Below are 25,683 nucleotides of genomic sequence, written 5' to 3' on the forward strand. Positions count from 1 at the left end.
TATAGTAGCTTTACCCAGTCCATAAATCTTGGTCCAATCCCAAGCCGCTCCAAAACTTCCATCAAGTACCCCCATTCTACCCGGTCAAACGCTTTCTCGGCGCCCAATGCCACAACCACCTGTTTCCTTCCCCTCCGCTGGGTGTTATAACCACGTTCAATACCCTCTTAATGTTCAAAAAGAGCTGCCCCCCTCTCACAACCTCCATCTGATCTTCACCTATCACCTTCGGTAGGCACTCCTCCAGCCTACCTGCCAGTACCTTTGCCAATATCTTTGCGTCCACGTGATATGGGTCTATACGACCCACACTCCATTGGATCCTTATCTTTCTTAAGTAATAGGGAAATCGCTGCCTGCCCCAAAGTTTGTGGCAACATCCCCTTCCCCATCACCTCCTCAAATATCCCCACCATCAGCGGTACCAGCTTATCTTTGAATTTTTTATAATATTCCACTGGAAACCCATTCGGCCGTGCCACCATCCCCGACTGCATCCTCCCTATTGCATCTTTTATCTCCTGCTCCACTATCGCCCCTTCTAATGTAGCCCTGTCCCCCTTCCCTAACCTCGGGTACTCCAACCCATCTAGAAATTCCTGCATCTCCCAGCCTCCCCCAGGTGGTTCTGACCTGTACAACCTCTCATAGAATTTCTTCAAGGACTTGTTAATCTGATCTGGAGCTACCACCAACTTCCCTGCCCTGTCCCACGACTGGAAAATTTCCCTTGCCGCAGCCTCCCTCCAGAGCTGACCCGCCAACATACCTTCTCTCCATGCCCGTAAACTGCACCCCTTGCTCGCCTCAATTGGCGCACCGCCTTCCTGGTAGATAGTCGGTCAAAGCTCGCCTGGAGTTCCTTGCTCTTTTCCAACTTCACTGGGTTCCCATCTTCTGCATACCTCCTATCGACCTCCAGCATCTCATCTATTACCCTCTGATGTTCCAACCTCCCCTCTTTGTCTAGCCTAGCTAGAACAAGATCACCTTGAACGAGATCACCTCACCCCTCACCACCGCCTTTAAAGCCTCCCAGACAACCGCCTTCGACACCTCACCCGTGCACTTAAAACCTACATATTCTTCGATTACTTTTTCAATTTTGTCACAGAACCCTCGGTCCGCCAACAGTCCCACATCCAACTTTCACCCTGGTCTCTGTACCACCCTTCTCCAGCACCATATCCACCACCTGCAGAGCTGGTATTGCAATTGCCAAGTACTCCGACTCTTTGACCCCAGCCAGCAGCGCCTTCCCCACCATGAAATAGTCGATCTGCGAGTATACCTTATGGACCGCTGAGAAAAACAAGTACTCCCCTTCCCTTGTGTGCAGAAACCTCCAAGGGTCCACCCCTCCCATTTCCACCATTAGCCCAGCGAGCACTTTCGCACCCCCCCCCCCCCCCCCCCCCCCCCTGACGGAACCAGCGAGCGCTGCCGTGACCTGTCCAATCTTGGTTTCTGCACCAAGTTCCAGTCCCTGCCCACTATCAGTTTGTGTGTGTCCAAGTCGGGGATGGCCCCAAACACCTTCTTTGCAAATCCCACATCATCCAAATTGGGACCATACACACTTACCAGCGTCACTAGCCTCCCCTCCAGCGCCCCTGTCACAATCATATGCCTACCCCCCTGATCTGCAACCACCTTCTCCATCTGGAACCGTATCTTTTTGCTGACCATTACCACTACCCCTCGTGGACATTTATTTTGAACTGTATTCATCTTAGACATTTTATTATTCGTTAGTGTAGTGTTAGTAATAAATAACTTTGTTGATTAAACAAAGTCGAATGTTCTTTGTTCACATGGCAATATCGAGATTCCACGTCAGCCCAATCAAAGAACATTACACCAGGTATCACACAAAAATCCCAATCCAAGTTATTCAAGCCCTCCTTGTAAATCAGATAGTTTAAACGTTGTACCAATGGCACCCAGACAATTCATCTTGGTTGGCACAGCTGGAGATTGACTGGTGAATATCTGTTTGCCTGTTTCTGCTGCCTACTATCTCTTATTGCAAATTAATAATGCATTGTGACGCCCACTGTGAATTGCATCTGAATTTTGTGCACGCCGGACGCACGCACACGGTGGATCCAGGAGTCCACCTCCGCCCCAGAGCGCAATTTCACACTGGCTGGCTAATTAACAGTCAGCCATCATGAAATAAAGAACCGGGAAAGGCTCAAGAGAGTGGGAGAGGGCGAGTACCTAGAAAAGGGAGCGTGTGGGCTAGCGTTTCGAATATGCTCCCTCAGGAGGACAGCGGACACGGAGCTGTCTCAGGGAGCTGCTGACCCGTGAAACATAAATTGCAATGAGGAAACACTGCAAGGTGTGTCCAGGCAGCATATCCAAACCCAAACCTCCATTCCTCGACACCTTCATTCATTTTTTTGCGGCCCGGACAGTTCATCCCACCCTGGATCGAGGTTGAAGCTAAAATGTAAAGGCCACCTGACCATTCGGTCGGCACCGCCAACCTTAAAAGCAGACATGCCATGTAAAATTGCATTCAATTGGCCCCTTATTGAGCTAAATTGGCTTCTTTATCGCAGGCATGTACATCTCCCACTCTCTCCCACATCTGGCCACTGACATATTGCCTGAGTGCACAATGACGTTGGGATGGGCAGCCAACATCTTCTTGCACAATTTCACACGGCCCCAGGTCGACAACGTGCCCCTCAAGCAACAAAGAATTCTGGCCTTGGAGTTAAAGTCTGCTTTTATATTTTCTAATAGGTAACACTGTAACATCTGTTATTTTAGCACCTCCATCGCTGGTCGCCATGGTGAGCAGCTCATGCCTGTCCAGCATTTTGTTTTCGCTAACGGGTGAATTTTACACATTGCATCTGCAATGTTTCATTTTGAATTGCAACACAACCATGCAGTTTCCCAGGCTGAACTTAATGCCCCCACACCCAGCGGAGGATTCAGAGGTGGGCGAGGCTGTATGATTGGAAAGGAGGCTGCAGGGTGCAGGTCTCACTGCCTTCCCATCTCCCGCAGATTATGTCCGGGGCATGAATGTGCCTGGCGGGCCTCCTGTTCGAGGGATGGTGGAGCTATCTAATGGTCACTTAAGGGCCTCCTCCACTGCTGGTATTCAACGAGCGGTGGGCGGGATACTCACCATCTGAGGACACCAACCGACAAACACTGTCAGATTTGCCTGTAGCCTTATAGGGAAGGGTGTCTCGTTCAAAGACTCTCTGTGCCTAATCGAGGAACCCAGCAATGGGGAGAGGGGCCTGCAAAAGCGATCCCTTGTCCTTGCTGTTGACCTCACCTTCCCCCCAGTGGGTATCCCACCCCCCGCCATCCAGGAATCACAATTGTCTTATTTACCTGTCTCTGGGAGGTTAATTGCCGATCCTTTGGGTATCACAGTGCAATGCCAGCAGTGGCCATCCCTCCCGGTGGCACTGCCAGTACTGCAAAGCTGCTGGCCTCTGATTGGCTGGCAGTATGTGTCGGTTTAGCTCAGTGGGCTGAACAGCTGGTTTGTAATGCAGAACAAGGCCAGCAGCGCGGGTTCAATTCCCGTACCGGCCTCCCCGAACAGGCGCCAGAATGTGGCGACTAGGGGCTTTTGACAGTAACTTCATACTTGGGACAATAAAATATTATTATTATTATTAGTTCTGAGGGGCAGGGTAACTGCCCTGCATTGGAGGGCTCTGTGATTTAATGACCCTGGGGGAGTTGGGAGCCCAGGTGACAAGGATCCTGCTGTCAATTAGGAACCTTATTCCATCAGGGCCCCTGGAGGTCGGCGGGGGAGCAACAAGATTTCACTGCAGATGACGGGCCCCTGCCACTCACATTAAATCATCCTCTCAGAATCTAACTGCCTGTTATATAGATCCTAGGAATGCTTTAAACCCCGCTTTTCTAACTGATAAACAAATTGGACACCTTTCTTCAAATTTGCAGCAAGCTTTGCATTCAAACCATTTTTAAAATTCTTTATCTTTGGTACCTCACGTATGCTGCATTGTGCTTTCCTCACACATTTATATGGCTCGCATTACACCAAACGGCAGACTTAAACCAGCGAGGGGCCACACAGCTGACCATGGCTGGATTTTCACACATTCATGCAAGTGCTTTAAAAGCTGTGCATACATCAGTACATATGGACAAACAACCATTCAGGGTCCGAAAGCTTTTAGTCAGGGCTTCAGCCCAAACTTGAATAATAGTACAGTCCTTTCACAATGTTCTGCTTTTAGATTAATCCTTTTTCTACTGAGTATTTTTGAGATTTAAAAGAAATGCAGCAGCTTTGATCATTTGCAATATATTACAAAACATACACCATCTGTATGGATATCGTTATGGCCACTATTCCTGTGAGCAGTATTTCTTTGAAACTGTGGAATTTAAATAACCATAATAATGGGAACAATAGCTGAGTATTATAATGCCAGCAACTTAAACTGTTGTTCACAATCCATATTAATTCTTGGACTCAGAGAATCGGAAGCACAAGTTTAGTATTTGCAGCCAACGCAAAAATGAGAGTGGAGTGTGGGATGTAGTGAGTACAAAGAAAGAATGCAACAAAATACGAGAGGATACCAGTAAACGTGCAGAAAGAATGGGTAATTGATAAATTGTTTTGAATATAAACAAGTGAGAAATGGTACATTTTGGTAGGAGGAATCCAGATACTTCCTTGATAATATATATTGGCCGGGATTCTCCAATCGCGTTCCCCTCATCACTGCTGCCAGTGAGAACGGAAAATCTGGCGCTCAGCGAAAATTCCATCACTTCTGCGGGGCCGGAGAATCCCAGATGCGAGCGAGGTCGGAGAATTCCGGCCTTTGTCTAAATGGGGTAAAGGAGCAGAGTGACCTGGTTATACAAGTCACTAAAAATAGCAACAGAGGTTAATAAAGCCATAAATAAACAAGCACTGCGGTTAATTTATATAGGGACAGAGTTCAAAGGCAGAGAGGTAATGTTAAATTTGTACAGAACTATGGTTAGTCTACACTTTGATTACAGTTCACAGTTGTCGGGCTGGATTCTCTGATTTGAAGACTAGGTGCTGATGCCAGCATGGGAATAGTGCCGTTTGACGCCAGAAAAAACGGCGCAAAAGCTGCACTGATCCTCCGTCTGGTGGGGGACTAGCAGGTATGCAGCGTAAAGCCCCTGTTGGGAACTCGGCCCATCGGGGACGGTGCATCGGGGGAGGGCCTCAGGTGACATCCTGAGGCCGTCCGTACAGCGTGCGGCATACTCTCTGAGTACGTTGTTTTCGAGGGGGCGGAGCATCGCAAAAGCGGGGATTCTCCGGCCGATCATCAAACCCGATTTCGACATCGGAGACCGGAGAATCCCGTCCCTGGTCTCCACACGATAAAAAGAATCAAGAAGCACTAGAATAGGTGCAAAAAAGATTAACAGGGATGATACCAGAACTGAGGGGATATACTTCCCAGGAAAAGCTAAGCGAGCTGGGGCTCTTTTCTCTAGACAGGAACAGGTTGATGGGTGACCTTATTATCTGATCCTTAAGATAATGAAAGTGTTTGACAACTGGGTGGACATAGAAAAGATGTTTCCACTTGTGGTGAGTCCAAAACTGGAGGTTGTAAGTAGAAAATAATTACTGATAAATCCAAAAGAGAATTCAGGGCAATCCTCTTGACCTAAAGAGTGGTTGGAATGGGGAACTGCCTGGCACCAGGAGTGGTGGGCGTTTGTAAGGAGAACTACGAGGGAGAAAAGAATTGAAGAATAAGCTAAAAGGGTTACATGTAATTAAAGAGAGGAGGTTCGTGTAGAACACAAATGCTGATGTGGACCAGTTGGCCCTGGTCCTGAGCTACAGATCCAATGTAGCTTGATGTAACCTCCCTATCCTTCGTGTCCCTCTGCTCCTGCAACCACTTTAGAATTTATACCCTATATTAACTCTCCACGTTCTTCCGACCAAAATGGATCATTTCATACTTCTCTGCATTAAATATCACCTGCTACTTGTGCAGCCATTCCATCAACTTGTCTATATCCTGTTGAAGTTCGACGCTATCCTCCTCACAGTTCACAATGCTTCCAACTTTTGAAACACTCGCAAATTTTGAAATTTTGTCCTGTGCACCAATGTGTTTAGGTCATTAATATATATCAGGGAGAGCAAGAGCACTAACATCGAACACTGGGGAACTTCACTATAAACCTTTCTCCAACCTGAAAAACATCCATTAACCATTACTGTTTCCTGTCACTCAGCCAATTCCATATCCAAGTTGCTACTGCCCTTTTATTCCATGAGCTATAACTTTGCCCACAACACTGTTGTGCGGCACTTTCTCAAATGCCTTCTGGAAGTCCATGTACACTAAATCAACAACGTTACACTCATCAACCTTTTCTATTACCTCATCAAAAAGCTCTAGCAAGTTCATTGAACACAATTTGCTTTTAACTATTCCGTGCTGACTTTCCCTCATTATCCCATGTTTGCCCAAGTGGCTTTTATTTTGTCCCGAATTATCGTTTCTAGGAGCTTCCCCAACATAGAGGTTAAACTGATTGGCCTATAGTTTCTGGGCTTAATGGGCACATCATAATACTTCGCGATGTGGCATCTTTGTCCTCCTGACAACAGTGCTTTCATTGTAGGTGAAAGTATGTGCATTTTCCAGTTAATTATAAGACTACAGACTCAGCCTGGACATCTTCAATAGCTCTGCAGTTTTTCCATTTGACATCCATGATTACCTGAATACAGAGAGCCTAATTGATTTGTTCTTCAAATCTGCTAGGAAAATGGAAACTCCTAAAATACTTAGACGAGGCCAACATAATGAGCTTGGTTCCTTTGGGAATCTTATATACCCTGAGGTTCAAGCAGAGCAGATTGATAAAATATAAGCTTTGCTATAGAGTTATTAAAATGTTATTTAGGTTGCAATTATTCTAATCCAGTAGGATGGAACTCAGTACGATAATTGATTTTTTTTTAAAAACAATTATGGGTGAGGAATATTCCTTGACAGCTCAATATTGGATTTGCAATTCATCAAATGATGACAATAATTTTGGGGAAATGCTTAAAGGTGAAGTGTACTTGAGCTACCGTCCATTACAACACAAAATTATATTTCCATACAAGGACAGGGTTGATTGCTTCCTGATTGTTTTGGCTTTATTTGCTGGCAGTATGACAAGATACCTCCTCCGTGTCTTGCTATTTTACTGCGCTTTCTCCTCATTTTAGGAGCATGTGCAAAATGTCTTTGTTGGCAAAATGGAGACCAACCACCGAAGTTATTGTCAGCTCCTTCAAAACCCTCGCTCAATGTCTCTGAATGTCACCTCAAGCTGAGTCAGGAAGTTTGAAACCTGAAATATTGTCAAACCTGTGCTCGGGTTCCTCCCTGAACTGCTTTGGCCGTCATCACTTCACACTTGAATTCTCCAATCCCCTGCATGAGAACATTAGAAGAAGGAGCTGGAGTAGGTATTTTTCACTGTAAGCCTCCTCCACCATTCAATAAGATTGTGGCTCATCTTCTGCATCAGCTCCACCTTCCCGCATCAAAGCATCCAGAGAAGCTTCAGTTCATCCAAATGTTTCAACCCAACATCTTCACGTAATGCTCATATCCCCCAAAAGCTCCACGAAGTCCCAGAATGCTGATTTCAAAATTCTTCTCTTTACTTTCCAATCTCTGTATGGTCTAGCCACTCACTGCCTTCGTGATCTCCTCCTTGTACATGCCATGCTTTCATAACCAATGAATGGTCACCTCCCATTGTATTTTCAACAATCTCCTCAAAACTCTCTTCAGCTCAGTTCCACATCCTGGATTCTCTTCCACCTCCCATTCTTGCTACTTCCCTCTTTTTATCACAAAGTGCTTTGAAACAACTACCTCCTTGTGAAGAATGGTATATAACTTATAAGTTTTTTTTCTGGAGACAACCAAATCAAGGAAAGGAGGAAGGAGGAAACAACCATTTTGATTCCTGGAGCCTAACCACTAATCAGCATTAAAAGGTGGCTTTCTTGTTTAAACTTGGTCATTCATAAACGTTCTTCAGGAATGGATCAATAACTTCCATAAAGACTAACAGCACATCAAATAATCTCAAAGTCTTTCATGTGATTAATCACCTTTCAAATCCAACCACTACTGCTATCTTGGCAAATGTGTAGCCATAATGTTCCAGCAAAACCTTGCCAACAGAAATGAAATGGATCGTTTGAGGGAGGAATGTTAGTCGGGGCAGTAAGAGAACACTTTCGTGTGGCCAAATCTTTTACATCTACCTAATCTAGTTTAATACCTCACCCAAAGGATGTCATTCTTAACAATGCAGCAAACTGATGCAGAGTTTCTATCCACAACCTGCTGACCCCGAGATGGGAGTATTATCTGAGCCGAGTTATAAAATCATTACATATAAAGAAGAGTACGGTAACCAAATTGGAACAGTCAGCGATTACGGTAACAAAATTGGAACAATCAGCGATAAACACCCAAGGTATAAAGACTTTGGCCGGGATTTTTCGTGCCCAATCAGGGTGGGCATGTTCGATGGTGCCAGTGGAAAATATCGTCAGAATGCGCTAAACCTGTTTCCTAGTGGCATAAATGCAGGAAGTGATCATCTCCTCCCCACGTCAATACTGGACCGTGTTTCCCTCTGCTGAATGCCAGGAATGTAATTATGATAAATGCATTTCATTGTAATGGCCACATGCCGGAATCATTCTGCACACATCAAATTTCAACACCACATCATTGTGGTTTCAGAACAGTGCTATTTACTTCTGGTTTTAAAAGTTGTGAAACTGGCAACCTGCACTTTGAGAGGAACTCGGAGATGACAGCCCACAACCCAACGCAGCACTCATGAAGATCCCAATTCAAGGAACCGGATCCCCGGATTAAGGGGGTTCACACGCAAGTCTCCGCAGCAGCTTCCTCGCGTCATGGGGATCAATGCAGGGGAGAAGGGAGTGAAGGGAACCCCGGGGCTTGGCGACAACGAGGCTGGTGGGGTGTTGGATTGGGGGGATGGCCAGGCAAACGGCAAAACATGTCGAAGGTGGGCACTCTTTCGCAATTTTGTTTGGCCTGAAATGCTTGGAATTGAGTTAGTCCAGGAATTGTGCTGACTCAAGCAATACTAGTTTCTGAGCGTTTCGATGATTACTGGTCTATATTAAACCCTTTGCTTGCAGATTTCCAAATCCAATAAGTGCTATGGTTTGGAAAAACTATTGGGAAACTGGACAAGCTTGAGGATCCCCTTAGAAAGGTGAACATGGAACACTGACTGAGCGAGGTTCTCCTCATCCCTTCTTTTATGTCGAAGTTCACAAGTACTCCTCATGGTCCAAGCTGGCTCCACAAGTGGCCTCTATTGGGATATTACAAGCCTCTACAAACAAGTACATCCAGGAGATCACAGAAGCCATCTTCGCGAGCGCACACACATTTGTGTATTTCAACCAGGATCAGGCAAGCCAAGAAGCAAGAACGCTGGGACTTGTGGAAATCGCTGGGTTCAGGGTGCGATTAACTACACTCACGTGGGACTCGGATCTGTGGGGTATCAAGCAGTGAACTATGTAAACTGCAAAGGCTTCCACTCGCTGAATCTTCAGCTGGTCTGCAACCATAGCACACCAAATGTATCCTCCAGGTGTGTGCTCGATTCCCAGGGAGTGTGCACGACTCCTACATTCTGAGCCACTCTCAGATCCCTGACGCCTTCCATGACCTATAGGCCGGGATTCTCCGAGCCCGCGGCGGGTTGGAGAATTGCCGTTGATGCTGAAAATTCCCGCCACGCCGCTCCGACGCCGGGACACAGTTCTCCGGCGACCGGAGAATCGGTGGCAGTCGGCACGCAGTCGACGGGGCGCCGGTCGGGTGCCGTTGAAAACGCCCCTGCGCCGATTCTCCGCAGTCGACCGGCGAGTTCCCGCCGAGTTCCGCCGCCGTGGTTCACATATGGTATCACCCGGCGGGAGCTCGGACCCGTGGCCGCGGTGGCCATCCTGGTGGAGGGATCAGACTCTGGGGGGGGGGACCTCCATGACGACCAGGCCTGCGATCGGGGGCTACCGATCGGCAGGCGAGCGCTATCTGAACAAAGAACAAAGAATGTACAGCACAGGAACAGGCCCTTCAGCCTCCAAGCCCGTGCCGAACATGCTGCCCGACTAAACTACAATCTTCTACACTTCCTGGGTCCGTATCCCTCTATTCCCATCCTATTCATGTATTTGTCAAGATGCTCCTTAAATGCCACTCTCGTCCCTGCTTCCACCACCTCCTCCGGCAGCGAGTTCCAGGCACCCACTATCCTCTGTGTAAAAAAAATCTGGGGGGGCCTACCTTTTCCACGTGGGCCCGCTGTGTCGTTACGCCATGTTGCCCGGCGCCGGCACGGAAATGACCACCACGTGCATGCACGGACCCGCGCCGGCAGTGCAGGGCCGCGTATCAGCGCCGGAGCTGCGTGCAGCACTCCTGCACCGTGCTGGTCCCCTGCGGGCCACTGAATCGCTGGACCAAGAGGCCCGTTGACGCCGGTGTGAAACACTCCGGTGTTTATGCCGGCGGCAACACTTAGCCGGGATTTTGGAGAACCCTGGCCATAGAGTCTGCAAGGTAGGCTCCTCGTGGACAAGGGCTACCCACTGAGGGCATGATTGATGGCGCCTGTGCAGAGGCCTCCGGGTGCAGCAGAGAGAGAAGGTACAATGAGGCTCGTGCTACAACTTAAATTTGGGTGGAGTAAACCACTAGGATGGTGAAAATGAGGTTTTGGTGCCTGCACCGGTCTGGTCCTGAGGATGATGTTGACCTGCCCTGGGGACACTCCATAGAGGCTATGTGAATGTCTGACTCCTTTCCGGCTGATGGCAGTCTGCTTGCGCTCGATGAACAGGGTCACATCATGGCGACATAGTGAGGAAACTGATACATCCCCTGATCCTGTGGCATCCCTCATCAGCTGACCCCTTGAGGATCACAGTCTCACCAGACAGAGATGTTGATGAGGTAGGGGGGGTGGGGGTGCAGCCGCACCACCAAAGGTGCTGAGAGCCCACAGGGAGAATGACAAAACACTGAAGCCAGCCCAGGACATTCTGGCAGCAATGATAAGTCCCACTGAGATACAGGCATGACTGAGGTACTTAGTGACCGTGAAGGCACACATCAATATTCGGGGAAGGTTGCACACAGGACAGGGAGGAGGCACTGGACTGAGACTCATGCCTTTATCTTGTGCAGGACCCAAACTTTCACTTCAGGCTGAGAGGAACTAGTGATGAACACCTGTGCCCAAACTGTGCATCTGTCACTTCCCCTGTCGCTTCATCTTGGTGTAACCCCAACATCCACAGCCGAGGGGGAGGCAGCCTAATGTCTGCCATATCTGTTGTCTGTGATGAGTCTGGTGGCATCCTCTGGAGGGACAAAACCTGGGGACCTCTGGCCTGTTTCCAGGGTACTGTTGAGTGGCAGTGCCACCCTCTTTGGCCTGTGGAATTGGACTTGAATGGGGTCACAGAAAGAGGGGATTCCGATGGACCGGACACTCTTGGAGTCAACTGGTTAATGGCCCCGGGTCGTGCACGTACTGATCCTTCATCTATTGATGGTGTGCCTTCACACCCACTGGGTACATCAGTCATGCCCAAGGGCTCCTGACTGCTTCCTTGAGAGGGAGAAGCAGCTGCAACTTTCCCAGTGAGTTTGAGGTTCCCTGCTCTACTCTGTCATTGACACTGGTGAATGCCAGAAAGTGCCTCAGCCCTGGGTGCAGCTCCTGCACCAATGCAGGACAGGTGTCCTGTTCCAAGGTCTCCATGGTGGCTGCCACCCAGTGTTGACCTCGGTGCATTAGCAGATCGGTGCTACCACCTCAGTCTGAAGACAGATGAACTTCTCCATCGTGCCTTTCAATCAGAGGTGTGCAGCAGACATTCTTTGCCAATGTTCCCGAGGTTGACTTTGCAACTCCAGCAAGTGAGGCATAACCGAGTCCAGAGGCTCATCATCTGACTTAGACTCAACAGACTCCTGGTCCCACAATCCTCTGAGTGCCAGCACACTGAGATGTCCCTGCCTCCGCCTGCTGTGAATCAAACAGTGCAAAGTGCTCATCAGATTGTGACCTCGCGGTTGCTCTAGGCCTAGGTCCCAGCGAGGTGTGTGTCTCTGAGCTGGTGGCGTGTGTGGGTGAGTGCTTTGATGGGTCTTCAATGTCCGTGTCTGTGGATTCCTTGTCTGTGCTGTTCCCAGGGTTAGAGTCCAGTTAGAGACAAAATAATCCTTCCCACTCGCTGACCACATGTCCATCATTTTGCAGGATCTCTGGTGGGGCTGGGCCATCCGGAGTCATCCCCCCCATGGCCACCCAAGAGACCACCCTCGGACGAGAGCGCCGAGGAGACCACCATCGACGCGTCACAGCTATCATCCTCATCATCCACCAGTGTAGAGACAAACACCTTGGGGTGCAACATTAGTGGGCAGGCTTTTGGGGCACAATCTGTTGAGCATCACACAGTTGCTAGTGCACATCAAGTGGAGGCAGGAACATCCAAGGGATTTCAGAAGTTGGAGGTCTCCTAGCTTCCAGGACTCAGGTGGGTCCCAGTCGGAGGCCGAGCCTCTGGAGAAGGTTCTCTCAGAGCTGATGCGGATGATAGGACACAGCCGAGAGATACATGAGGGGGTGTAAGCGACATTCTAGCCAGTGCATGGTCGACAGAAGGAGTCTCAAAGGTTACAGGTGCAGGAGCTGATGTCAACAATGCGTGGCACCGAGGCCAACGCTGCTGGGGTGGTAACTGCAATGGAAAGTGGCATCAGCGTCTTGAGTTTTGGTGCCCAAGGCATGGCTCAGTCTGTGACGACCATGGCTGAGGGCCTCGACATCATGTTCCTGTCAATGAAGGACATGTCCCAGACACAGCTGGACATTGCTGAGGCACTGCAGAGCATGGACCAGTCACCCATTGTTGTGGGTGTGACACCATGGTGCAGACCATGGGAAGACGCCAGATGACGCAGAGACTTCTGGAGCTCACTCCAGCTGCCCCTCCATCCAATGGAGATGCCCAGTGCCCTACGGGCACCGTCAGGAGGAGGAGGCGCTGGGGGCCAACCGTGGGCCTGCCACCAAGGAGATGACAATGGTCTACAGTTCTTCCGATTTCCCCTCCACTTGACACCATCGCATCTCCAGGGCAGTGGGCAGAACAGGGTGGCACAGCGATGCTAGTGGCACAGGTAAGTCGGCCAAGGCCCTCTGACTCCCGGTCCTCCAGAGGATGTCTGCCATATGCATCAAAGGCCACAGGGCAAGGAAAGCAGCAGGCTGCCTCCACCTCTGATGTGCATCCTGGAGACACACCTAGACGTAGCGGTAGACCACGAAAGGTCAGAGAGAGGATCACTGAGTGCGCACTCTGGGAGGGGGAATACTATCTGTCACTGGGAGAATGGAAATGTCAAATGTTCACAATTAAAACATGTCACCTTAATCTTCACAGCAGGCCTGCCTGCACCACCACCCCCTGTTGCCCTCTGCTCCCCCCACCCCTCGGGCACAATGATCCAAATCCAATGTCCTCGAAGCAGATCTAATTCAGAAGAAACCTCTGAACACGCTGTCAGCAGAAGGCAGGAGCATAAACTGAGGAGCACGAAAGCTAACCTCACAGTTTTCATTACTCTCCTGTTTTGTACATTGATCCGCTGACAATGCCAAGACAGGTCCATCACCCAGGAGTGATGTTACACAGACGCTTGGAGGGCGGGAAGGAGAGGAACGGGTGGGATGGGGGAAATGGGGGGAAAGAAGGGTTTGGGTCAGAAGGAGAGATTGTGGTAGAAAGAAGAGCTAATCGACAAAGCCTCGTCCTTTGGGAATCGGGCGAGGATGAGGGCCTCCCTGGTCCTCCGGGCATGCCAAACCCCTTGCTGTCCACCACCTGTCCTCCATCCAACGGCTCTTCCCGTGGGTCCTCGCCGAGTGCATCCTCCATCCCCGCCTCCTCCTCCTCAGACAAGGCCACATGTCCCTCCCCCTCTAGCATGTTGTCCAGCTGCTGTGCCAGGTTGTGGAGGGCACAGCAGACCACCACAAAGCGGGAGAACCTCGGGGTGGTGTGGGGGAGGTGGGCGGCGGAGGGTGTACTGCAGTGCAGGCTTTGGAACCGCATTTTGAGCAGTTCAATGCACCACTCAATGACTGCATGAATGGCAACATGGACCTTATTATATTGAGTCTTTGCCTCGGTCTCCAGCCTCCGCACTGATGTCTCAGCCAGGACCTCAGCGGGTACCCCCCATTCCCAATAGTCAACCTATTATCCTGGGTGGTCCTCGCAGACGTCGGGGATCTTTGAATGTCCAAAGATGTAGCTGTCATGCACACTCCCTGGGAAGGGTGCACACACATGCATGACCTAGAGGCATTGGTCACAGTCAAGTTGGACATTCGGGGAGTGGAACACTGGTGCACACAAGCTGATATGCATGCCATCTATTGCCCCCTGGACCTGGGGTATTCCGGTGATGGCAGAGAATCCTGCAGCCCAGGAAAATTGGTGGGCCTGGTGCAGCTCAAAGTTGATATAGTCTGATGCCCGGATGCACTTGTGGGTTATTGCCTGGGAAATGCCGCACAAGGGCCCGTTCAAGCCTTGGAATGAACTGTTTGCATAGAGGTTTATTAGAGGCGATGATCTTCATTGCCACCGGGAACGGGTGTCCTCCTTATCCACGGTGCCAAATCCACGAAGACAAGGCACAGGTGCCACACTGTCTCTTTGTTGAGATGGAGTCTACTGCGGCACATGCTGCCTGTCATCTCCTCGAAGGACTAAAGACGCCTGTACACCTTGGGCCATCACTGGCCTCCCTCTCTGGCTTCCTCCTCAGCCTGATGGGCAGCAGGATCTTCAGGGTTTGCAGCGGCCCCCTGAACATCGGGCACTGCCACCAGCCTCTGTTGGCGCTGCTGCCTTCACTGGCATCTGGCCACCTGGGCTACGACTAGCACCATGAGGGCAGCCTCTGCGGGACCGACAAAACCAGCCATGTTTTGTACATCTGTATGGGATTGGAGAAGGAGAGAGGGTTTCCCCCTCCACAGCCTCAAATCCCCCAAGCCCCTCCCACCCTACGTGTCCCACCTTCTCTCACAGTGCCATCCACCAAGCCTGTCGTCCTGGGAAACCCTGCCGGAAACATTAGTGAGACCGTCCGTGCTCAGGCGCCCTTTCCTGATCCACACACTTACCCTTTGGTCACGAGGAGATCCCCAGTGCTGAAGCCCAGCTCTTGCGTATTTGATTGTTGGCTGCTGCCTCTATGGTGCTGATGCTTCTAGAGACCAGACAAACTGTTCAGGCTTCAAAGTGTGATTGAAATCCAGTGCAATAATCATCGTATGAGATATCCATTCAAGAATATTTTGTTTATTAAACGGTCAACAGTAACAAAGATTTGAAAATCAACTATGTAACATTCCACATATCACACTAGCCATTAAACAACAAGGTATCTTTGAAACAATTGTCCTTCTTTCCGGCTACAGAAAAGGAAGGAAGCAGCAACAGTAGCCTCCAGGCATTTATAGCCAGCAGCAGCAGCAAACACAACCTGCAGCTGCAAAGTGCTCTCACAACTAACAAGGCCAATTCCTCATTAGCAATAGCCTACAGCTGTGAAGCTAGAGGCTGCTCACAGCCAAAGGGAGTTAAAGTGACCTTGAGCACAGAACCAAGAGCAGAGCTCTGACCTGGAAGTGTTTGGTAGGGCAGACAGGCTGCAGCTGAAGTTGCCCCTGTTAAGAGTCCCCACAATATTTAAAGATGGCTTGAAGGCCTCACATACGGAAAGCCCCTCACCATACCCTCGGCCCCGGGGCAACCTCTGACCTGGAACTCTCCAACCCCCGACCAAGCCCAAACCCCGCTGAAGGGTCCCCGCCCCCGAGCACTGGGGCAGCAGCTCCGGTGCCCTTGAACTGCATGACGGAAAATTAAAATGGCTACTCACCTCCTCGGACCCCCCTCGGCAGCCATTGCGCCAGCTTCATGTTTTTAAAAAGGAGTTCTGAACAGCACCCGCATGATTTCTCGCTGGGGAGCCGGTTAATTCCCGGGAGGCTGTTGCATTCGACTTCAATCTGGCTAATGAGATGGAAAATAATGCAAATGAGGGTTAATTAAATGCTCACCATTTTTGGGCGAGATACTGAACTCGCCATCGGGAGCGGGCCGGTTAGATAGCAAACTGATTGAATCTCGATTTTAGCCTTTCCCGCTTTTTAGCCGATGCACCGGATCCACACCAGGCGCAGCGCGGTGGTTAAATCGTGCCCAGATTCCTTTTCATCGTGTGACAAGGAGAGATCCTCTAAAGGGTTGAATATCCCCAGTCAGGAGAAATTCCTGGCCTGCATCTTTTTTATATTTTAAGTGTTCCACATTTTCTTTGAGACCGAGGCTCCAATTTTGATCTTGCAGAATGAGATCCTTTCTCGTTTATTGACCAAAGTGCTAAAAAAAAAATCGACAATTAAAAAGTACGAAAAAAAAAGAAAAGAAATCAGCAGAACTTTGGGGAAGCCGGGATCGGCAGTACATCAATGCAAAGTGGTCACACTGACTTCAACATCTTCATGTCGGCAGGGCTATGAGAAATAAATTAACAGAATTAAAAAAACAATGGGAACCAAATAAATGTCGACAGTCCAAAATAGCTTTTTGTTGTCCAGGTGAAAAGAAACAGGCTATTGCAAATCACACAAAGAAAGTAATTTCCCATTAAGACTGAGTTTATTGGGGAAAGATGCAGCTGGGTTCCTTAATAAAATAGTGAGTTCTTTCTCGCAGCGCCAGTCTAACTGAAGCCCAACACTGTAGCTTGGCAGAATGTTTATAAATGTCTTTAACTTAGTATTTTTCAACAGTTCCTCTGTTTTAACACCATGGATACAGAATTGTATGCAGAGGTCAGTGATTCAGAATGCTTTCCATTCAAAGCAAGAAAGAAACAATAGGCATGCTTCTTGCTAAAATTTCCTTAAATTGGAATATATTTTCCCATGAAAAGAATGGCAGGAGTCATTGTGAAAACAGTATAACTGGAAGTTTCAAAAAGGACAATTCACCACATCGTAAAGATTACAGTGATTCAGCACCATTATGGAAACTTGAATGAAAGCGTTTGTCTGTTCCATGTTATTCCAAGTCCCTGACAGAGATGCCCACATTTTATGGTGTGATTTAAATGCCAGACATTGTAGGGAGCTGGGCTGAACAACAGGCAGTATCGTTCCACGCAGCCTGGGGATGAAGCAAAAAAAAACATGTTCTGTCCTGTACTTTTCACATCTTCTCAATCATGGTGTTGTATAACATTCTGTGAGTTGTGTGGTCTTAGAAAGATTATTTCACGGGATACTTCACACCATTTCTTGAATCATTTCAATCAATGGAAGCAAATCAGAAATCACTGAACATAAACATAGGGGGCGGGATTCTCCGCCCCGCCACATTTCTGCCCCGACCGGCCGGCGGGAGTCTCCGTTACGCCGGCCGGTCAATGGGGTTTCCCATTGTGGGGCAGCCCCATGCCGTCGGGAAACCCCCGGGCGCCGGCATAACGGAGAAACACATCGGCGGAGAATCCCGACCAGGGTGCGATTCAGTGACCTCATTGCGCTCGAGCGAGAGCCCAATGAGGCCGGTGAATAGAGGGAGAGGCCAAAAACGAGAACTGTTCCGGGCACCGTAGGCAAAATCGGGATCTCGCCATGGCGTGGCGAGAAACCAATTATCGCCGCATAAGCCCGATTTCCATACAATTAGTGGGAGCCACCCCATATCCAACACCCTCCCGAGATCCAGCCACCTCCCAGCAAGTGTTCACGCTGGCGCCGATTAGAACTCCTTTTGAAAAATCCTGGCAGAAGGGCTTCTGTAGGGTTCCGAGGAGGTGAGTAGCCATCTTGACTCACAAAGAGCCCGGGGGCACTGGGCTTGCTGCCCCTGTGCTTGGAGAGGGGCAACCGGGTGGGGCGAGTGCAGCCTCGGTTGGGGTGGTCCGCCATGGGGGATGGGGGCATCAGAACTTGGGGTGGGTAGTCTCTGCTGGGCGGTGCAACCACACGTGGGTCTGCCATGCCAACCCCTGGATTATGTGTACCCGTTCTGGGGGAAACCCTAGTCCCCGCCTGTCTGCCTCACCGACAACCCATATCTTCCAATGGCTGTTGCAATGGGGAGGGGACCAGCATCCGTTCCAGGTAACGTTATGTGTGGGTGTCAGAGGTACATGGTCTGGGGTCTGGTGAGTGGGAGCTTCGGCTGTGGCCAGGTGTGCATGGGCAGGGCATGCCAGATGTGGAGGGGGGTGTCAATGCGGGAATGGAGGGTTGCGGCGTGGAAGACATAGCTGTTTGTCAGTCTAGCATTCTCTCCCAATTCCTTACAGACATTGAATGTATGGACGATATTGTGGACCCCGCGGAACTTGCCCTAGTGGTGCTGTTGGCATGCCGGGCTGCCAGGCGCCAGAGACTGCGGCGGTAGCAGCATCGACAGAGACTCAAGGCGGTGGCCCATGTGCAGGGCCCACCCCACACCCTGAGGACCCAGCCACCCATCAGGCCAGAGTGAGACCCAGAGGGGGAGACCCGCGATGGCCCAAGGTGTACAAGAGTCGCTGGTCTTTCGTTCAAATGACAGACAATGGGTGCTGCAGGAGGCTCCGCCTCAACAAGTAGACGGTATAGCACCTGTGCCATGCCCTCATGGACTTGGCACCACGTGGAGGAGGAGGACATCCGCCCTCGATGGCCGTCAAGGTCACCGCAGCCCTGAACCTTTATGCCTCAGGATCATTCCAGGGCTCGAGCGGGGACTTGAGTGAGATCTCACAGGTGCATCCGACAGGTTACTGATGCCCTGTTTGCCCAAGCAGAAAATGATATAAACTTTGACACAGACCAAGCCCAATAAGACCAAGACCAAGCCCGGGCAGCAGGATTCTCCGCCATCACTGGGATGCCCCAGGTCCAGGGGCTGATAGACTGCACGCATGTCGCCTCCGGGAGTGCCGTACGTCAACAGGAAGGGGTTCCACTCCCTGAATATCCAGCTCATGTGCGACCACCACCTTAAGATCATGCACGTGTGTGCACGCTTCCCAGGGTGTGTGCATAACAGCTACACCCTGTGGCTTACCTTCAGGGGAACAGAACATCCCTCCTGGCCTTAACCACCTCTGGGAGCCTCCCCAGGTCTACATCCCCAAATCGTGGGGCCAGTTGTCTTGGCGCCATGGCTGCGAGCTGAGTGGAGTTGGCTGTGCAGGAGCAGTTTCTGCGCTGTTCTATCTTGTTGGAGGGGGCTGGCGAGTGCGGTTCCCGGTGAATCGGCTGGCGAGGAAACGTTTTGGTTGAATTGCGCCCATAGCATTTCTGGTAATAGTTTTAAGACTCGACATAAGAGTAGCTATATTTATTGTAGCATATTTGAGTGTTAACATTTGGATAGCTAGCCCCCTTGCTGACACATTTGGGAAAGCCAGTGCCCCTGGACTACGCTGACCAGCCCATCCATGTTGGGAAATCTCTCAAGAAGGAAGGAGGAAAAAGACAGATGTTCCAGAAATACAAGTTGTTTTGAATATTTTTTGCTTAATCTCAGCAACTGAAAATGATTATGATACACGTTTTTATAATTCAGTTCACTCTCCCTCCTCTTCCTACTCCTGCTTCGGCACAATCCACACAATCCAGCTCTTGTGCAGCAATTACTGCAGCATTGGAGCTTTCTGAGAAGAGCTACTGATTCTGACCATGAGGGGGAGTTAGTCAAAAAGAAAAGGCACAGACCTACTTAAAATTATGGATTACATTTTGCAATACCTGTCTACTTATTACAATATTAAATACTGGACTCCTTTTAAAAACAATTTTTTTAAAATTACTTCAGCCTTGTCTAACAGTAGAAAATTAAACTCTTAATTCATGTTTTATATGTTTGTATATTGATGACCAAGCATAATCAATCTGTTGGCAGATAGCCAATGTTTGCAAGTGAATCAGCCAATCGGCTCTCTACAACTCATCAAAACATTCCCCTTTGTGTTCAGTAGCTCTACTGAAAAAAGGAGAGCAACATAATTCCTCTGTTTATTTTAAAACAGCAAGTACAAATTACATCGCCAAGACAAAGTTGTTTGGAGGAGTTATTGAACCCAACAATGTGAGAGGTTTGAGCCAATGTCATCTCGTCATAATTCAGGATGCTTCAGCTCAACTGTGCAAGTTAACTCCCCTGCAAAGTTAGCATCAGTAGCCCATCCCAGACAACTCGCTGTTACCAACAGTTACCATTTAAAACATATTAAAAACAAAACAGCAATTTTAACTTGCATTGTGCCATTAATGTAACTAAGAGCTGCAGTGTGCTATAATACCTAAGCAGGAGTAGGAAGAGGAGAGACAGCGAACTAAATTATACAAACATTAATCATAATCTTTTTCAGTTGCTGAGATTAAGAAAGAAGTCCTGAGAAGGTCCTTCACTTCATTCTGAAGTTTAGAATTGATGCTAGCAATTGTGCACGCTATCTACAATTCGATACGAATATTACTTTAGATCTAATTTTGAACCAATATCCATTATGTATGTTTTAATTTGCACACCTGCATCATATGGACTAAAGCGTTTCAGGAAGGCAGCTCACTACCACCTTCTTCAGGATAATTAGGGATGGGCAATAAATGCTGGCCCGGCCAGCGTGCCGCTACATCCCATGAATGAATAAAAAATAAATTAGTTTTGTTTTATTGTTTTTAATTTGTTAACCCTCAGATAATTTTTAATTGGAGCCCGCATGATGTTCAACTTCATACTTTTGAATTGAATTCTTGCTAACATTTATTTTGTTACCCCACGATGATCGCATGATTCAACCACCAATCCATCGATACAAACATGAGCCTTTCCAAAATTAGCACTGTGTTTGTGACCAACAATTACAGCTCGAAACATCTAGCTTCAAAAAGATAAATTTTATAAATATATTTTTATATCAAATATGATCTTTTGGATTAAATTTTACTTAATTATGGATTTAATCAAAGTACTTGAACAAGTCAACATTTCCACAGGATATGATCTACTATAATCATTGTCATAGCTTCAGATATTATGTTAGTTTCTAGCACCTGAAGATAAATCCTATATGGAATTTAATGAGTCTTGCTAACTACTGTAAGGACCTTAATTAGCTGTGAATGAAGCAATGATAATTTATTTTCCAATTAGTCAAATATAAGTATTCTAAATATAGAAGACCTTTTTATCTCCTTTCGCACAAATCTTATTTCTTCACCTTCTATTCATGGGTTGGGAACCAATTATAGTTAAAGTAGAGTCCATGAGGACTGTGAGAGTAATAATTTTTTTTTTAAATTAAGGAGAAATTTAGCATGGCCAATCCACCTAACCTGTACATCTTTGGGTTGTAGGGGTGAGACCCACGCAGACACTGGGAGAATGAGCAAACTTCACAAGGACAGTGACCCGGTGCTGGAATTGAACCTGGGACCACTGTACCATGAGGCAGCAGTGCTAAACACTCGCCAGATTTAACGGAGTCTCCTGAGACATCACAATCTGGATCTCACCCTCACTCGGCACAATCCAGATCTGCATATTTAAATGAGCCATTAGGTTCATGGCCCCCTCCACATGCCTAAGATGAGGCTCCCAGAAACATTGTTTGTAGGTGCTTTGCAAGACACAGGGGGCTGTTCTGATTCTCCGTTTCACCAGCTGGTCAATGGAATTTCCCATTGTGGGGCAGCCCCACGCCGTCAGGAAACCCCCGGGCTGATGGCAAAATGGAACATCCCGATGGCTGAGAATTCAGGCCAGGGTGTACAGGACACAGGTCTTTCCTGCAGGTGAGGGAGAGTGGCGCCAACGCCTCAGTATGTCCCGGGATCTAGTGGTTCACCATGGCACATTCTCCAGGACTTGGCACCACAAGGGCTGGGAGGATATTCAGTGCCAGTGACTCTGAAAGTAACTGCTGTCCTGAACGTCTATACCAGTGCCTCTTTCCAAGGATCAACTGAGCACCTCTGTGGGATCTCGCAAATGTTGATGGGTAAGTCCAGCCAGGAGATTACAGACACCCTTTTCGTGTAGGCCCATAATGGCATGCATTTCGTGAGACATCAAGCAAGCCAGAGCACTGGGCATCACGGTAATTTACGTGTTCCACAGGTGCCAGGTGCCATTGACTCCTTGCATGTGGCTATAAGATCTCCCTGGCAGTAGGCAGGGCGGAGAGATGGCAGATGGAGTTTAATCTGGACAAATGTGAGGTAATGCATTTTGGAAGGTCTAATGCAGGTAGGGAATATACAGTGAATGGTAGAACCCGCAACAGTATTGGAAGTCAAAGAGATCTAGGAGTACAGGTCCACAGGTCATTGAAAGGGGCAACACAGGTGGAGAAGGTAGTCAAGAAGGCATACGGCATGCTTGCCTTCATTGGCCGGGGCATTGAGTATAAGAATTGGCAAGTCATGTTGCAGCTGTATAGAACCTTAGTTAGGCCACACTTGGGAGTATAGTGTTCAATTCTGGTCGCCACACTACCAAAAGGATGTGGAGGCTTTAGAGAGGGTGCAGAAGAGATTTACCAGAATGTTGCCTGGTATGGAGGGCATTAGCTATGAGGAGCGGTTGAATAAACTTGGTTTGTTCTCACTGGAACGAAGGAGGTTGAGGGGAGGCCTGATAGAGGTATACAAAATTATGAGGGGCATAGACAGAGTGGATAGTCAGAGGCTTTTCCCCAGGGTAGAGGGGTCAATTACTAGGGGGCATAGGTTTAAGGTGAGAGGGGCAAGGTTTAGAGTAGATGTACGAGGCAAGTTTTTTACGCAGAGGGTAGTGGATGCCTGGAACTCGCTACCGGAGGAGGTGGTGGAAGCAGGGACGATAGTGACATTTAAGGGGCATCTTGACAAATACATGAATAGGATGGGAATAGAGGGATACGGACCCAGGAAGTGTAGAAGATTGTAGTTTAGTCGGGCAGCATGGTCGGCACGGGCTTGGAGGGCCGAAGGGCCTGTTCCTGTGCTGTACATTTCTTTGTTCTTTGTTGGTAATACATCAACAGGAAAGGCTTCCATCACTGAAAGTGCAGCGGGTGTGTGACCACAACAAACAAACCCTGCAGATTTCTACAAGGTATCTGGAAGCGGCCATGATTCCTACACGTTAGGTAGATTGCAGATCCCGGGCATCTTTGAGGGACAACACAGTATCCAGGGTTGGCTCCTCAGGGAGCAAGGGTACCTGCAAAGGACATGACTGGTGACGCTTGTCCAGAAGTCACAAACCACATCTGAGAGAAGGTACATCGCTGTTCATGCTGCTACCCAAATGTTGGCGGTGCACACCACAGGCATGTTAAAAATTAGATTCCTTTGCCACAACAAATCTGGAGGATCACTGCTGTACAGTCCCTAGAGGGTCTCGTGGATCATTGCAGCCTTCTGCGAGCTTCACCACCTGCCGATGCAAGGAAGGGGGCGGGAATGGACTGCCAGATGCTGAGATAGAAGAGCTGCAGACCTCCTCCGATGAGTAGGACATTGAAGGGGATGGGGGTGGTCAGGCCGAGGAAGCCGAGGCTGCAGGGGAAGAGGCCATAGAACGGAGCAGACAAGGCAGACTAGCACGTGCGGCCCTTGTTGATCCCAGATTCCAAGAGGTTAAGCAGTGCTGAGTCTCCTCCTGGACTAGTGCCGTGCATTACAGACCCATATCAACACTAGAGTGGCAATCCTCTCATTTCAATCATCGAGTGTAAATACTTACACAAGAGGCTCAACTTGTCCTGATCCTTTGAGGAATGCCCTCACTGAAATGGGATGCTAACTGGAGAATGTTTCCCCGGAATTCCACGGCTGAAGGTGCTGCCTTTTCCAGCGTCTCTCACGCAGCCCAGTTGCTACGGCAACCTACAAACGGCAGCAGCTGGTCTACTATCCTCGCTGGACTCATCATTTCATGCCTTTAATATCACCAAGCTCCTCCAGGAGATCCAACAGCAGCAACTGTACAACATTTTTCGTGACACATTGAGGATCCTACTCAGCACTCAGGCAGCACTCAGGCCAAAGCTGCCCAGGACGGAATGCAGGTTTGCAGAGATGCATTTACACATGACTCAGTTCTCAGTGTCTCCTGCTCCTCAATCAGATTGACATCCAGCACTTTCCGTTAGGGATGCCGGCCTGACTTCACCCTCACCTTTCAATCAATGTGAACCACCTGAGGATGGCGAGGTTGTAAAGATGCCTGTCACACATTACAATACCTCCTCTTCAGCCAAGACAGTGCTCCATCATGGCTGTCCCTGGGGGATCTGCAGAAAGCCCAGACATCGGCACGGTGGCACAGTGGTTAGCACTGCAGCCTCACGTTGTTAAGAGACCAGAGTTCCATTCTGACCTCAGCTGGAGTTTGCACATTCCCCCTGTATCTGCATGGGTTTCCTCCGGGTGCTCCGGTTTCCTCCCACTGTCCAAAGATGGTTAGGTTATAGGGTAGCGGGGAAGTGAACCTGGGTGGGGTGCACTTTTGGAGGGTCGATGCAGACTTGATAGGCCGAATAGCCTCCTTCTGCATTGTAGGGATTCTATAGATCATGATGCCCTCAAGGTTATGCAAACTTGGTAATAAAAGCAGACGCCAACATTACTACATCCTTGCTCCTCTTCAATAGCTACCCTCATCATGCTTTCAAGCTGCCATATGCACTCCCAGGGCATACACAGGCTGAGCCTTCGCTTTATGGGTGCCCACCGTGAACCCCCAGCCGACTCCTTGAGGAGAAGGGGCAGCTGTCCCAACTCCCGTGGGTAGAGGACATTACGATGGGCCTCATCTGCGTCCAGCAGCTGTTCCAGGGGAGGTGCTGCTGAGCCTGGGGCAGCAGTTTTCTTGGCTTTTGAGGCCATCTCATTGTTGTGCAGCAGTCCTGGGCTGTATGGAGTGAAATAGATGCACCCTTTAAAAATGGTACCCAGGGCGAGGCTGCGGTGAGGTCAGGGCATGGCGAGCGAATCCAAGGCCACCCACCAGCAATTTAGCATGTTTCCCCTGTGTAAACATTTAATTAGCTCAGAAGTGCAAGACACGGCGTGAAAACCCACCATTGCGGCTGGTGCGAAAACACGCTGTTTTTCATGCTCGGCAGAGCACAGTGCACAGAATGGAAAATTCCACCTAGAGAGTTGACGGGGGTGGAGAAGTTGGAGTAGAAATAATGTAATTAGATTGGGTAAACAGGAAGGCATTGTAAAAATGTTGAATAAAAGCTTGGGGGGAGGTGCACTGTAAGGGTCTGGCATCGAAAGGGTTAATGCGGGATGGATACAGTACCGCCCACACTGTGATGTAAAGGGACATATGGTGTGACTCTAGAGGGCAGTGTGTAGAAGCAGCATGGAGACAGCTCCTAGCTTAAACCTTTACTGCGCGTATGTATATCATTACTAGCAGTTAATAAATACTTAATGTTAAACTACACCATCTTCAGGAGACCTACC

General features: G+C 48.9%; 1 long non-coding RNA gene across 2 annotated transcripts in view; it reads right to left on the reverse strand.

Annotated features, from left to right (window-relative positions):
- Window positions 1-24,054, reverse strand: part of LOC140384606 (uncharacterized) — a 46,031-nt gene extending 21,977 nt beyond the window's left edge. Inside the window, exons 1-3 of one of the 2 annotated variants that reach the window (XR_011933103.1) lie at window positions 23,948-24,054; window positions 16,083-16,216; window positions 15,322-15,407 (exon numbers count right to left, since the gene is read on the reverse strand). This is a non-coding gene — a long non-coding RNA (uncharacterized lncRNA). Of the gene's footprint in view, window positions 1-15,321; window positions 15,408-16,082; window positions 16,928-23,947 lie in introns of those variants that run through there. The other variant, XR_011933102.1, reaches the window with a different exon arrangement.
- Between the last annotated feature and the right edge of the window lie 1,629 nt (window positions 24,055-25,683).

This window comes from Scyliorhinus torazame, chromosome 10 (assembly GCF_047496885.1).
Source record: "Scyliorhinus torazame isolate Kashiwa2021f chromosome 10, sScyTor2.1, whole genome shotgun sequence".
Classification (NCBI taxonomy): domain Eukaryota; kingdom Metazoa; phylum Chordata; class Chondrichthyes; order Carcharhiniformes; family Scyliorhinidae; genus Scyliorhinus; species Scyliorhinus torazame.